Source organism: Cricetulus griseus, unplaced genomic scaffold (genome assembly GCF_003668045.3).
Source record: "Cricetulus griseus strain 17A/GY unplaced genomic scaffold, alternate assembly CriGri-PICRH-1.0 unplaced_scaffold_141, whole genome shotgun sequence".
NCBI lineage: Eukaryota > Metazoa > Chordata > Mammalia > Rodentia > Cricetidae > Cricetulus > Cricetulus griseus.
In genome coordinates this window covers 32,323-46,238 of record NW_023276855.1, presented here as the reverse complement: position 1 = coordinate 46,238, position 13,916 = coordinate 32,323, and positions in this window count along the sequence as shown.

Below are 13,916 nucleotides of genomic sequence, written 5' to 3'. Positions count from 1 at the left end.
GTTACTGGCTCTGTGTAAGAGCGAAAAGCCTTAATGGAAGCCAATCTTGCTCTGGATGTGGGGACTCTCCATTACTCTGTGCAGGCAAGGCTAATGGAGCCTTCTGGGAAGAGTTGCTTTCCATGTTCGGAGAAGTCTAGTGTAAAGCACTTTCCCTTCTCCCCCCTGGATAATGGGTTGGTATTTGAAGCATGGTATTGTCTTGGGCTGGGCATAAAGGCACACAGCATGATGATGTATTAAAAAGACAGGAAAATCATTAGCCTTTGACAATAACATTGGCTCACTGAACTGGCAACTGTTAGGTCTCATTTTAGCTTTAAATCTAGAGTCATGTGCAGTAATATACCCCTTTAGTGGCTAGGTAATTTTGAACCTGGAGTCTGATGACAAGGAGTCCAGATCCTCCTGCTTGGGGCGAGCACTCCATGGAGCCTACCAGGCTTGTGCCTTCAGGCTAGATGCTGAGGTGAATTCGAAGGACTTGAAGGTATGTGTACAACAGGGTACATGGGAACTCCAAGAAAGGAAAGTCTAAAATCTGTGAGATATTCTGATGAATCTTCTCATGACTAATGCAATAGGATAACAGCATTTTTTTGTTTGGTTTTTTGAGACAGGGTTTCTCTGGGTAGGTTTGGAGCCTGTCCTGGCACTCGCTCTGGACAACAAGGCTAGCCTCAAACTCACAGAGATCTGCCTGCCTCTGCCTCCCGAGTGCTGGGATTAAAGGTGTGTGCCACCAACACCCAGCAAGAGCATTGCTTATATAGCATTCTTGACTCACAAACTGTCTGCTCTGTCTTTCATAAGGTTATTACCTGATTTAGTAGTTTTTAGTTTCTCCATCTTACAAATACTCTAGGTGAATTTTGCACTCATGAGCTGTGGGCAGTTTAGCTCTATGTTATCTGTATTGGTTGTGTCATTCCATTTTATTTCATCCCTAGAACATGACTTAATTTCACTGTGGTCAGAGGATATGGACTGTTTAATAATTTCATCTTCTTGAAGGTTTTTTAGATAGTACCTGAAAAGTATAAGAGTATAGTATAAAAAAAGTATAAGTATAGTATAAGAAAAGATTATTCCAGTTTAAATTGTGCATTCTAAGTGAGCAGCTATATTGTGTATTCTTTTTATTCTTTCCTCTTGCTATGTTGTAGCATCAACACATACTGCACTTGAATGGAAGTGACTGTAATTAGTGTGCTTAAGCTTTGGTTCTTTCTTATGTTATATGCTGGGGATTGAACCAGGACCTTCTGAACTCCAGGAAAGTGTTATTCTCAGACTAAAGGTGCTTTTTAAAATTGTACAAAGGCACTACCATTATATGAAATACTAGCAAGATAAGTTGTACATGGAAGAGAGGGTGTACAGAAGCTTTAAAGTGTATGCCCATGAGTATTCTTAGAAAGATAAGCATTTTATACTAAAATAAATTTAACCTCAAGGATTAGCTCAATGAATAAAGCGCTTGCTTTTCAGCCATGATGACTGGAGTTTGAAACTAAAAGCTAAGTGAAAGACTGGTAAGGTGCCCACCTGCAATCTCAGTACTTGCAAACTAGAGATGGGAGTATCCTTGAAGTAAGCTGGCTAGCCAGGCTAGCCAAATCTGTGACTTTCAAGCTCAGTGACGGACCCTATCCCAAAAATAAGGGTCAGAGTGATTCAAGAAAATACCCAGTGTCAACTTATGGCTTCTACATGCATGCCCACACACTTATACCCATCTACTGTGAACATGCAGACACACATGCACAAACCATACACATGGCAAAAACAGCTTAACTTGAAAGAAAAAGTCAGAGTGAACGTGGTAAAACATTACAGTATCATCATGACCAGCAGGAGTCACGGGCATCAGAGTATGTAGCTGTGATGCTAGAGGAATGGAAAGGGTTGCTGAGGTGGCCGTGGAGGGGCTAAGCGAATGGCTGCACCAATAGTGAGTACAGGTGATTGGACCATAGATTCCGAGACAGAACATCACGAGTAGAAATGGGAGACGGACATTGGCAAGTCCATGAAACCTTCTGGAAACCAAAGAAAGAGCCACTGAGAGTTTGAACCAAGGGTTATATTATGTTTCCCCAGAGACAGGAGTTGGCAGTGGCTCCAGGCCTTATCTCAGGAAGTATTTTCCTTATCACTGCAACAAAACACCTGACGGGAATCACATAAGAGAGATGATATTTACTTTGGTTCAGAGCTTTATGTGCTATCAGCCCGTAGTTGTGGAGATGGCATTTTGCTCATGGTGGCGCTGACCATGGTGATGGGAGACTGTGTGTTAAATTTGGAAGGATTTGGAAGCAAAGGGAAGGGTGGGAGTTATAGCCTCTCCCTACTCTTTAACTTTTAAAGGGTCACACCTGATTACCCACCTTTAAGGACCCACAACCTGCAAAACTTTCAGGCAACCAGGTATTCAAACAAGTGAACCTGTTGGAGGCCATTTCAAACTAAAATCATAAGAGATCTTGTGCTAGTGAGAAAAGATAAGCCAATTTGGAGTATTTTCTAATCAGGAAAATCTGAAAGGTCTAATCTGGTGTTTCTCTATACCGAGAGAATAGTGCTAATGGTACCTATGGCCCCTGGACAAGCATCACTCAGTATTTTAGAGTTTGTGAGTGCTACATAAAATTATTACACTCAGATGACCCATGTAGCTTCTGTCTGTCCACACTAATTGATGGTAGACTGCCCTGAGAAACAGGTGGCCTGCTTGTCTGTAGAATTTGTGTGGGGAGTACCCACACCAGATTTGGAATGGAGCAAAACTCTAGAAACTGAAATTCAAAGCATGAAATTATGTCATAATCCAACTATCTTAATAGAAAGATGCAGAAGAAAAACCCTAATGTGGATAACATTAAAATCACAGAAATGGTTCCAGCCCACCTTCCAGCACCCTTCCTGGAGCCCCCTGAGGCCTGGAGACTGTGCACTGGGGAATCCCATCCCAGTAATCCAATCCACCCAGAGACTGCCAGCACCATAGTACCTTTTTCCTTCAGCAGCATGAGGTGTAGGCATGGGCCTGATTGTAGCCTGCCTTCTGATGCCTGGCTCAGAGCAGCTTGAGGCCTGGGGACTACTACTGGAAATCCCATCCTGGAGGTCCAGCCAACCCAGAGACTCACTGGTACTTGTCCCACCTTCACCCACTGGAAGAGGAGAGTCATCAGAGTGTTGGACCTGCTCACACCCACTGGAAGGGAACCTTGGACCCATACCAACAGGACAGGCAGAGACTCCTCCTGCACTGTAAGAAAGGATGGGAAGAAGACAATACAAAAACAAATTCACGAACAGAAAAACCAATATAACACCACCAGAGTCTACGGACTCTACACCAGAAACACCTGAACATTCCAATACAGAAGAAACAGAGAATGACCTTAAAAACAACTTCATGATGATGATAGGGGCCCCCAAAGAGGTTATGAGAAAATCCCTTAAAAAAATAAAAGAAAAAAACAAACAAACCAAAAAATACAAGAAATCAACAAATCTCTGAGAGAAAGCCAAGAAAAAAAGCAAACAATTCAAACCATTCAAGACCTGAAAAATGAAATAGAGAAAATAAAGAATATACAAACTAAGGGAATACTGGAAATAGAAAAGCTGGATAAATGATGAGGAACTGCAGATGCAAGCATAACCAACAGAATACAAGAGATGGAAGAGAGAATCTTAGGCATTCAAGATACACTAGGAGAAATAGATTCATCAACCAAAGAAAATCTAAAGTCCAACAAATCCAGGAAATATGGGACACCGTGAAAAGACCAAACCTAATAATAATAGGTATAAAAGAAGGTGAAGAAACCCACCTCAAATGTGCAGAAATCACATTCAACAAAATCATAGAAGAAAACTTTCCCAACTTAAGAAAGACATGCCAATGAAAGTATAACAAGTTTACAGAACAGCAAATAGAGTGTACCACAAAAATGTGCCCTCATAACATAATAATCAAAACCCCAAACATACAGAATAAAGAAAGAATATTAAGAGCAGCAAAGGAAAAAAGGTCAGGTAACCTATAAAGGCAAACCTATCAGAATTACACCTGACTTCTCCGTGGAAACAATGAAAGCCAGAAGGTCCTGGATAGATATTCTACAAAAACTAAGAAACCATGGATGCCAGCCCAGACTCTATATCCAGCAAAGCTTTCAATCACTATAGATGGAGAAAACAAGATATTCCATGACAAAACAAGATTTAAACAATACATATCCACTCTTCCAGTCCTATAGAATATTCTGGAAGGAAAACTCCAACCCAAAGAAGTTAACTACACCCAGAAAAAACATAGGCATTGGATAATTCCACTTTCCAAACAGCCAAAAGAAAAAAAATGGGTGGAAATCCACACATAATTCCAGCACTACTAACAAATCCAAAACAAACAAGATGAAAATTAATGGTCATTAAAATACCTCAATATTAATGATTTTACCTTGCCTATAAAAAGACATAGACAAACAGAATGGATAAGAACACAGAATGCAACCTTCTGCTGCATACAAGAAACACACCTTAACCTCGAATACAGATGGTACCTCAGAGTATGCATCAAATGGATGCATAAACAAGCTGGTATACTAATTCTAATATCTAACAAATTAGATTTTACACTAAAAATCAATCAAATCAGATGAATGAGGTCATTTCATTTTCATCATAGGAAAAATCAATCAAGATGAAATTTCAATTCTGAACATCTATACCGAAAATAAAAGGCATCCACTTCATAACAGAAACATTACTAAAACTCAAATCAAAGATAAAACCCCACACACTTATAGTGGGAGACGTCAACACCCAACTCTCATCAATAGACAGGATCTTCAGACAGAAACTTAACAAAGAAACAAAGGAACTAATAGAAGTTATGATCCAATTGGGTTTAACAGACATCTATAGAACATTTCATGCAAACACCAAGAATATAACTTCTTCTCAGCACCCCATGGGACCTTCTCTAAAATTGACCACATATTGGCAATATAGCAAATCTCAACAGGTACAAAAATGGAATAATCCCCTGTATCTTACCAGAAAACCTGCTTTAAAGTTGGAATTCAACAACACAAATTGCAGAAAGCCTACCAATTCATGGAACAGGCACAATTGCACCATTCCCGGGTCAAGAAAGAAATTAAAAAAAAAAAAAACATAAAGACTTCCTAGAATTCAATGAGAATGAAAACACCACATACCCAAAATTAATGGGACACTTTGAAAGTAGTGCTAAGAAGAAATTTCATAGCACTAAATGTCCACATGAAGAAACTTGAGAATAGTCACACTAGAGAATTAACAGCAACACTGGAAGCCCTAGAACAAAAAGAAGCAAACTCATCCTAGAGTAGTAGACACCAGGAAATAACCAAAATGAAGGCTGAAATCAATAAAGTGGAAACTAAGAAAACAATGCAAAGAATCAATGTAACAGGAGTTGGTTCTTCATCAAAAATCAATAAGATAGACAAACCTTTATCCAAACTAAGCAAAAGGCAGAAAAACAGCATGCTAAATAACAAAATCAGACATGAAATGGAGGACATAACAACAGACCCTGAGGAAATCCTGAGAATCACCATTTCATACTTTGAAAATCTATACTCCTCAAAATTCAAAAATATAAAGGAAATGGACAATTTCCTGGATAGATATCATTTACCAAAATTAAAACAAGAATGATAAGCAATTTAAATAAACCTATAATTCCTAATGAAATAGAAGCAGTCATCAAAAGTCTCCCAACCAAAAAAAGCCCAGGGCTAGATGGCTTTATTGCAGAATTCTACCAGAAATTCAAGAACAGCTAATACCAATTCTCCTGAAAGTATTACACACAATATAAGCAGAAGGGATCATTGCCAAACTCTTGTTTTACAAGTCTTCAATTACCTTGGTACCCAAGTCACACAAAGACACAACTAAGAAAGAGAACTACAGACCAATCTCTGTCATGAACATGATGCAAAATATTCAAAAAGCACTGGCAAATTGAATCCAAGAACACATCAGAGAAATCATCCACCATGATCAAGTAGGCTTCATCCCAGAGATGCAGGGATGGTTCAACATATGAAAATCTATCAAAGTAATCCACCATATAAACAAACTGCAAAAGAAAAACCACATGATCAACTCACTAGATGCTGAAAAAGCCTTTGACAAAATCAAACACCCCTTCGTGATAAAGGTCTTGGAGACATCAGGGATAACAGGTGAAAGACCCCCTAGTCCTCTAAGGGCCTCACGATCCCAAGGAGCTCCCAAGACTCAGAAACCAGACCAAGAGCTGCAAAAGCAAGAGGGTTTATTGAACGAATGCGCATTCGGGTGTCAGCAATATGGGGAAAGCTGCACACACCCCAGCAAGGGTTACAGGCTCCTTATATAGGAAAAAACCGCAGATCAGCATACAGGCAAGGGGCACAAAGTGATTGATTACAAAGTACGATCTCATGTTAGGGTGGTCACCCAGGTGTGACCTGCTGTTTTACAAAGGAAAAACCGAAGAACGTACCCTGGAAAGTCCTTGATTGTCTGTTAGCCAGCCAGGTGTGACCCAAAGAGGGTTGTCTTGGCCATTGCCCCTGTCTAAACCATAGGATGTGCCCGGGATTGGGCCCAACTTCCTTGTAATGGCCAAGGCCTGTGGGAAACTTTTTTTCTCTGTTAACTAAAATCTTTTAAAACTTTTTCTCTCGGCAAACTAAAATCTTTCACAGGAACATACCTGAACATAATAAAAGAAAGATACAGTAAACCAACAGCCAACATCAAACCAAATGGAGAGAAACTCAATGTGATTCCTCTAAAATCAGGAACAAGACAAGGCTGTGCACTCTCTCCATATCTCTTCAATATTGTACTTGAAGTTCTAGCTACAGCAATAAGACAACAAAACGAGTTCATGGGGAAACAAATTGAAAAGGAAGTAGTCAAACTTTGACTTTTTGCAGATGTTATGATAGTTTATGTAAGTGACCCCAAAAACTTCCAGGGAACTCCTACAGCTGATAAACACCTTCAGCAAAGTGGCAGGATACAAGATTAACTAAAAAAAAAATCAAGCCCTACTATATGCAGATGATAAATGGACTGGGAAAGAAATCAGAGAAACATCACCCTTTACAATAGCCACAAACAACATAAAATATCATGGGGTACCACTAACCAAACAGGTGAAAGACCTGTATAGCAAGAATCTGAGTCTTCAAGGAAAAAAAATAAAGAAGATGGAAAGATCTTCCATGCTCTTGGATAGGTAGAATAAACTTAGGAAAAATGGCAATCTTGCCAAAAGCAATCTACAGATTCAATGCACTCCGCATCAAAATACACGCACAATTCTTCACAAACCTTGAAAGGGGGGGTGGAGGGGAGGAAATTAGGGAAGCAGGAAGGTTGAGTTGGTGGAAGAATAGAGAAGAGCAGGATGAGAGATACCATAATAGAGGGAACCATTATAGGTTTGATGAGAGATGTGGCACTAGGGAGATTTCCAGAGATCTAACATCAACTGGCAATCTAAGCAATAGTGGAGAGGCTACCTTAAATGTCCTTCCCCTGTTATGAGATTGATGACTACCTTATATGCCATTCTAGACCCCTCATCCAGTGGCTGATGGAAGCAGAGGAGACACCCACAGCTAAACACCGACCTTAACTCCTGGAACCCAGTTTCAGAGAGGGAGGAGAGAAGAGCAAAGGGGTCAAGACTAGGCTGGTGAAATCCACAAAAACAGCTGACCTGAACAAGCAGGAACTCATGGACCCCAGTTTGATAGCTGGGTGGTCAGCATGGGACTGATCCAGACCCCCTGAATGTGGGTGTCAGTGAGGAGGCCTTGGCAATGTATGGGGTCTCTGGTAGTCGATCAGTATTTATCCCTGTTGTTCTAATGGATTTGGAAGCCCATTCCACATGGACCAATGCTGTCTTAGTTTGGACACATAGTGGAGGGTCTAGGGTGATAAGACAGACTTTGCTGCTCCCACATGGAGGGCATCACCCATCCTAGGGAGTGGAGGAGAAATAGGGTGGGGGGGTTGTTTGGGGCAGAGAGAAAGGGAGGGAAAGGGAGCTGGGACTGACATGTGAACAAACTTGTTTCTAATTCAAATAAACATAAATTAAGAGACAGAAACTGTATTCATGTCTGTGTAACTCTTGAGTTCCTAAACAAGCACAGAGTAAGCAGTAAGATAGATACCTTGGAAGATGTGCAATTCTGAGATCACCAACTGAGAAGCCCAGTTTCTGTTCTCACTGAACTGTCATCGATACACCAGCTAGGTAAGCCATTTAAGATATTAATAACTGTGTAATTATACTGTCAGTGATAGAAACCATAAAAGCAGAACCACCAAAGAGGGATTTTGTATCTATTGCTGTCAGAGAGGCAAGGCTGGTCACTGATTCTGGTGGGATCTCAGAGATTAATGAATTCATCTTTGCTCTACAGCCTTTCTTGTTTAAAAAACAAAAAACAAAAGCAGCACTTGAAAGTTCTCCAAGAGGTTACTTCCCTCTGCAGAGTGACTCATATTTACTAAACTAACAAGACCAAATCAGGCACCAATTTATTTGCCTTCCTGGGGAGACTTAGCTGCCAAAATAACGAGTTCCTTCCCTCATGCTGGGAAAATCCATTCAGAAGCCTAAATCAAAAGGACAAAATGATGAGGGATTGTCTGATGTGAATTGAATTTCTGTGAGGTTCCAGGCACCAGACATGCATTTATGTGACAGCATTGCACTCAAATGATGACTCTACAAAAGAAGTACCTGAGGGCTAGTGGAGTCTCTCTGCCCTCACCTGCCCTAGCATGTAAGTTGGGGGTTACTTCCTCCTGTCTCTGTCCAAAGTATACAGTATTCCCTAAACACTCCACTAACAGACATTGACATTGAGAATATTCCTGGGAGCAATTACGATGCTGTGTGATTCATTTGGTTCATATGATGTAGAGATAAAAACCATGACAGGGCAGGTAGTATCTTCAGGCTTCTGTGTTCTGACATCTGGTTCTGCCACTTGAAATCTTAGCATGGACTCTGGACAAGTGAATCAAACTCCCAAAGAAACTACTTTCAACCCCAACAAATCGTAGAGGAAATTAAATAATGCCTGTCATGCAGAGAGTGCTTAGAAATAATAATCACCATTTTTATAGGAGATTAATTGAACCTGGATCTTCTGCAAGAACAACCACTTTTAATCTCTAAGCCTTCTCTCCAGCCCCAATAAATTATTTCTCTTAATTGGTTTCCCAACCCTGAAACTCTCAGCCAAGCATGCTCTTATTTTTATTAGTTTGGACCATCAGCATCCTCTGGCTTTGAAACTCTTCAGTTCTACTGCCTAGTCTTGAAGAGGCAAATGCCATGGAATTCACATCACATAATCACTGGAAATTGATTTGCTCATTCTTTCCTTACATATCTTTCCCTCTTCCTTCTTTCCCCCACCTTAATCACTCTAGCTTCTCCATTGCTTGCATTAGTCCAGTTTATTTCCCTCTTGGGAGATAAGACTTCCGATTTGATCCCCAAATGCTGGACTGATTGAACCATACTTCCCTCCTGAGCTTGCATTGGCATCCAAATACAAATTTGATGCCCTGCAGGGCTTTTTCTGATTTGGTCTCCTGCCTCCCATTTCTATCTTCTCTTCCTCCTGGATCTTCCATGCTGTGACTATGCTGAGGTAATGATTGTCATTACCTCCCACTTTACCCTTCCTTCTCCTGGAACATCAGCTACCCCATGATCAATAGTCATCTTTCAAGGGGCATTTCAAATACAGCCATACACATCCAGTCATTCTCTATCTCTCCCTCTGTGCTTAAAGGTCCTGTAGCTGGAGTTTCTTTCTAGCCTAGTCCTGCAGCCACCTTGCCCCAAATAAGCACACAAAGACTTACATCATTTTACAAACTGTTGGCCAATGGCTGGAGCTTCTTGCTGACTAGCTCTCTCTTAATTATTAACCTATAACTACTAGCCTAAGTATTCCTACATGGCATTATCTTACCAGAAAACACCTGGCAATACTATCTTCCCAGTCTCTACATGGCATCTCTCCCTGCCAGCCTCCCTCTGTCTCCTCTCCCAGGAATTCTCCTCATCTCCTAGCCTTGCCTATACTTCCTGCCCAGCTAATGGCCAATCAGTATTTTATTCATCAACCAATAAGAGAAACATATGCAGAAGGACACACCCCATCAATGTCCTACCTTTAGGGACTGGAATAAAGGTTCTGAGGTTAAGAACACTAGCTGCTTTTCCAGTGAACTTCCTGAAACCTACATCATGGTTCACAACCTTCTCTAATTCTGCTTTGGGGGATGCAATGTCCTCTTCTGTCCTTCCCAATCAGCAGGCACGCATATGGTAGATAGACATACATGCAAGCAAAATATGTACACAAGTAAACTAGGAAGTTTTAAAAAGCGCTATCTTTACACATTATTTTTATTGGTGTACTTTATTTTTTATGTTTTGGTTTTTCAAGACAGGGTTTCTCTGTGTAGCTTTGGAGCCTATCCTGGCACTTTCTCTGGAGACCAGGCTGAGCTCAAACTCACAGAGATCCGCCTGCCCCTGCCTCCTGATTGCTGGGATTAAAGGCATGAGCCACCAATGCCCAGCTAAATTTTGGTGGTTTTTTTGTTTGTTTGTTTGTTTTGTTTTGTTTGTTTTGTTTTGTTTTGTTTTTCGAGACAGTGTTTCTTTGTGGCTTTGGAGGCTGTCCTGGAACTAGCTCTTGTAGACCAAGATGGTCTCAAACTCACGGAGATCCACCTGCCTCTGCCTCCCGAGTGCTGGGATTAAAGGCATGCACCACCACAACCCGGCTATACTTTATTTTTTATTACAATATGGTGACTTATATTCGTGTGTGTGTGTGTGTGTGTGTGTGTGTGTGTGTGTGTGTGTCAGTGTATTGTCTATAACAGGCTAGCCAATGCACTATGTATTTAATGCTGTATAATGTACTGCATATTGCAGACACAAAAGACTACCCTAGTACTTTCAGCTCTTCCCATTGAGAGCCAAGCCCAGATGTTTCATTGTTACTCATTCAATAATTGGGCAATGACCCTAGTCCTTCTCTCCCACTTTCCCTTGTCTTGGGACTCCCTTTCTTCAACTTCCAGGATCATGAACCTAGAAGTTTGAAATGTACACCTAAGGAAAAACGTTCCCCTAAACTCTTTAACTTTACTTCTGTCCCTTGTCTATCTGTACCAACAGATTTCTAGTCAACTAAAAATTACTCTGGCAACTCATTATCTCCAGATGTTCTCTCTAAATCTGCATCCTAGCTCCAGAGTGGCTAGCTCAAGATTGTCCAGCCTCACAAACTATTTGTGGTGGTTCCAATAAACTGGCCTCTGGGGTGAGTTTGCTTCTTTTTGTTCTAGAGCTTTCAGTTGTGTTGTTAATTCTCTAGTGTGACTATTTTCCATTTTCTTCATGTGGGCACTTAGTGCTATGAACTTTCAAAGTGTCCCATAAGTTTGGATATGTTGTGTCTTCCTTCATTCTCATTAAATTCTAGGAAGTCTTTAATTTCTTCCTTGACCCAGGAATGGTGCAATTGTGTCTTGTTCAATTTCCATGAGTTTTTGTAGGGTTTCTGTAATTTGTGGTGGTGTTGAATTCTAACTTTAAAGCATGGTGGTCTGATAAGATAATAGGGGTTTATTCCAACTTTTTTGAACCTACTGAAGTTTGCTACATTGCCAAGTTTGTGGTCAATTTTAGAAAAGGTTCCATGTGGTGATGAGAAGAAGGTATATTCTTTTGTGTTTTGATGGAACTAGAAAAAAACATCCTGAATAAGGTAACCCAGTCTCAAAAAGACAAACATGCTATGTAGTCACTCATATATGGATTTTAGATATAGAGCAAAGTATTACCAATCTACAATCCATACCACCAGAGAAGCTAGGAAACAAGGAGGACCCTACGAGAGACAGACATGGTCTTCCAGAGAAGAGGAAAGGGACAGGATGGGAGGAGGGGAGAGGGAGCTAGGAGAATGAGAAGGGGAGAAGAAGAAGGGAGAGTAAGACATGAGGTAGCAGGAAGATTGAGTCAGGGGAAGAATAAGCAAGAAAAGAGATACCATAATAGAGGGAGCCATTATAGGTTTAAAGAGAAATCTGGCACTAGGGAAATGTACAGAGATCTACAAGGACAACCCCAACTAACAAGCAATAGTGGAGAGGCTACCTTAAATGCCCTTCCCCTGTAATGAGATTGATGACCACTTTATATGCCATCCTAGTGCCTTCATCCAGTAGCTGATGGAAACAACCATAGAAGCAGACAACCATAACTAAACACTGAACTGAACTCCTGGAATCCAGTTGCAGAGAGTAGGGAGTGATGAGCAAAGGGGTCAAGACCAGGCTGGAGAAACCCACAGAAATAGCTGATCTGAACATGGGAAAGCTCATGGACCCCAGACTTATAGCTGAGAAACCAGCATAGGAGCAACACAGACCCCCTGATTGTGGGTGTCAGTTAGGAGGCCTGGGCAATCTATGGGGCCTCTAGAAGTGGATCACAATTTATCCCTAGTATACAAAAGGACTTTGGGAGCCCATTCCACATAGAAGAATACTCTCTCAGCCTAGACACAGGGGAGAGGGCCTAGTCCCTGATCCAAATGATATGATAGGCGAGGGCGTGGTCAGGCTGAATTCGAGTAAGAGTTTCAGGTGGCTGGGTTTCACTTTTGTTTTTCCCTTTCGGCTTGCTGTACAGACTGCTGCGGAGCTGGCTGGCTAGGTGGCTCTGTAAGTAAGGCTTTTCCCTATTAATACCCTTATATTTCTACCTGGCTCTGTATTGGTAATTTCCCACTATATATGGTTGTCAGACTAAAGGAGATGCTCAATAGACAGGCTTGGAAGACTAAACCCCCCAAACATAGGTTGCATAATGCTTTATTAACGCTCAACCTTCTTAATGGCAATGAGAAAGGACAAACAGCTGAGAAAAGACACTGGACTACAGAAAAAAACTGCTGAACTGAATCAGCCGGTATACTTCAAAGATGTACTAACCTCTGTATGGAAACCAGGACATGTGTTACGTTGGGGTAGGGGTTTTGCATTGGTTTCCACAGGAGCAGAAAAACTTTGGATACCATCAGAGTTGATCAAGAGTCAAGTTGAAAAGGAAAAACCTCTCGACTAGGAGAAATGACAGGTATTCTACTAAGGTATATCTCATAAACTAAATAGAAATCTCCCAAAGGAAAGGGAAGTGTTTTGCTCTTATCTTCACAGGAAAACTCATCTCCAGAAGGCAAAGGACACTTCATGGGTAGATTCTTAAGAAGAGAAGGTAGCTATAACCATCAAACAAAAGGAAGGTGGCATACGGTAAACTTTAAGCTGTCTCTCAGAGAACTCTATTTCTCTTTTTCTAGTCCCTATTCAATTAAATCAATGCTGGATTTAGAGGTGGATTTGGCTTTCCTCCTCTAAAATCCAAGCACGTTATTTAGCTAAACTTTAGAGTTTCTGTATTGTATCAAGAAGCCAATTGATGTAATACAGAATTAAAGAAGAATTTGGGGACTCTCTTTGTCTTTTCTTGGATCTTTCTTTCAAGGTGTATACCCTCTCATAATCATTGTTCTCCCATGGTTGCATTTCCCAGTATGTGTACATCACAAGCAAACATTTCTCTGCTAACTATTTATGTTTGAGTCCCACACAGCAAATGAAGACCTGCCTGACAGCAATCCCTTGACACCCCGGGAAGAAAATGGGCCACACCTCCTCAACTGCACTGGATCCAACTTGCTCCATGTCAACTGACATTCTGGACAAAGCTTCGGGTACTGACT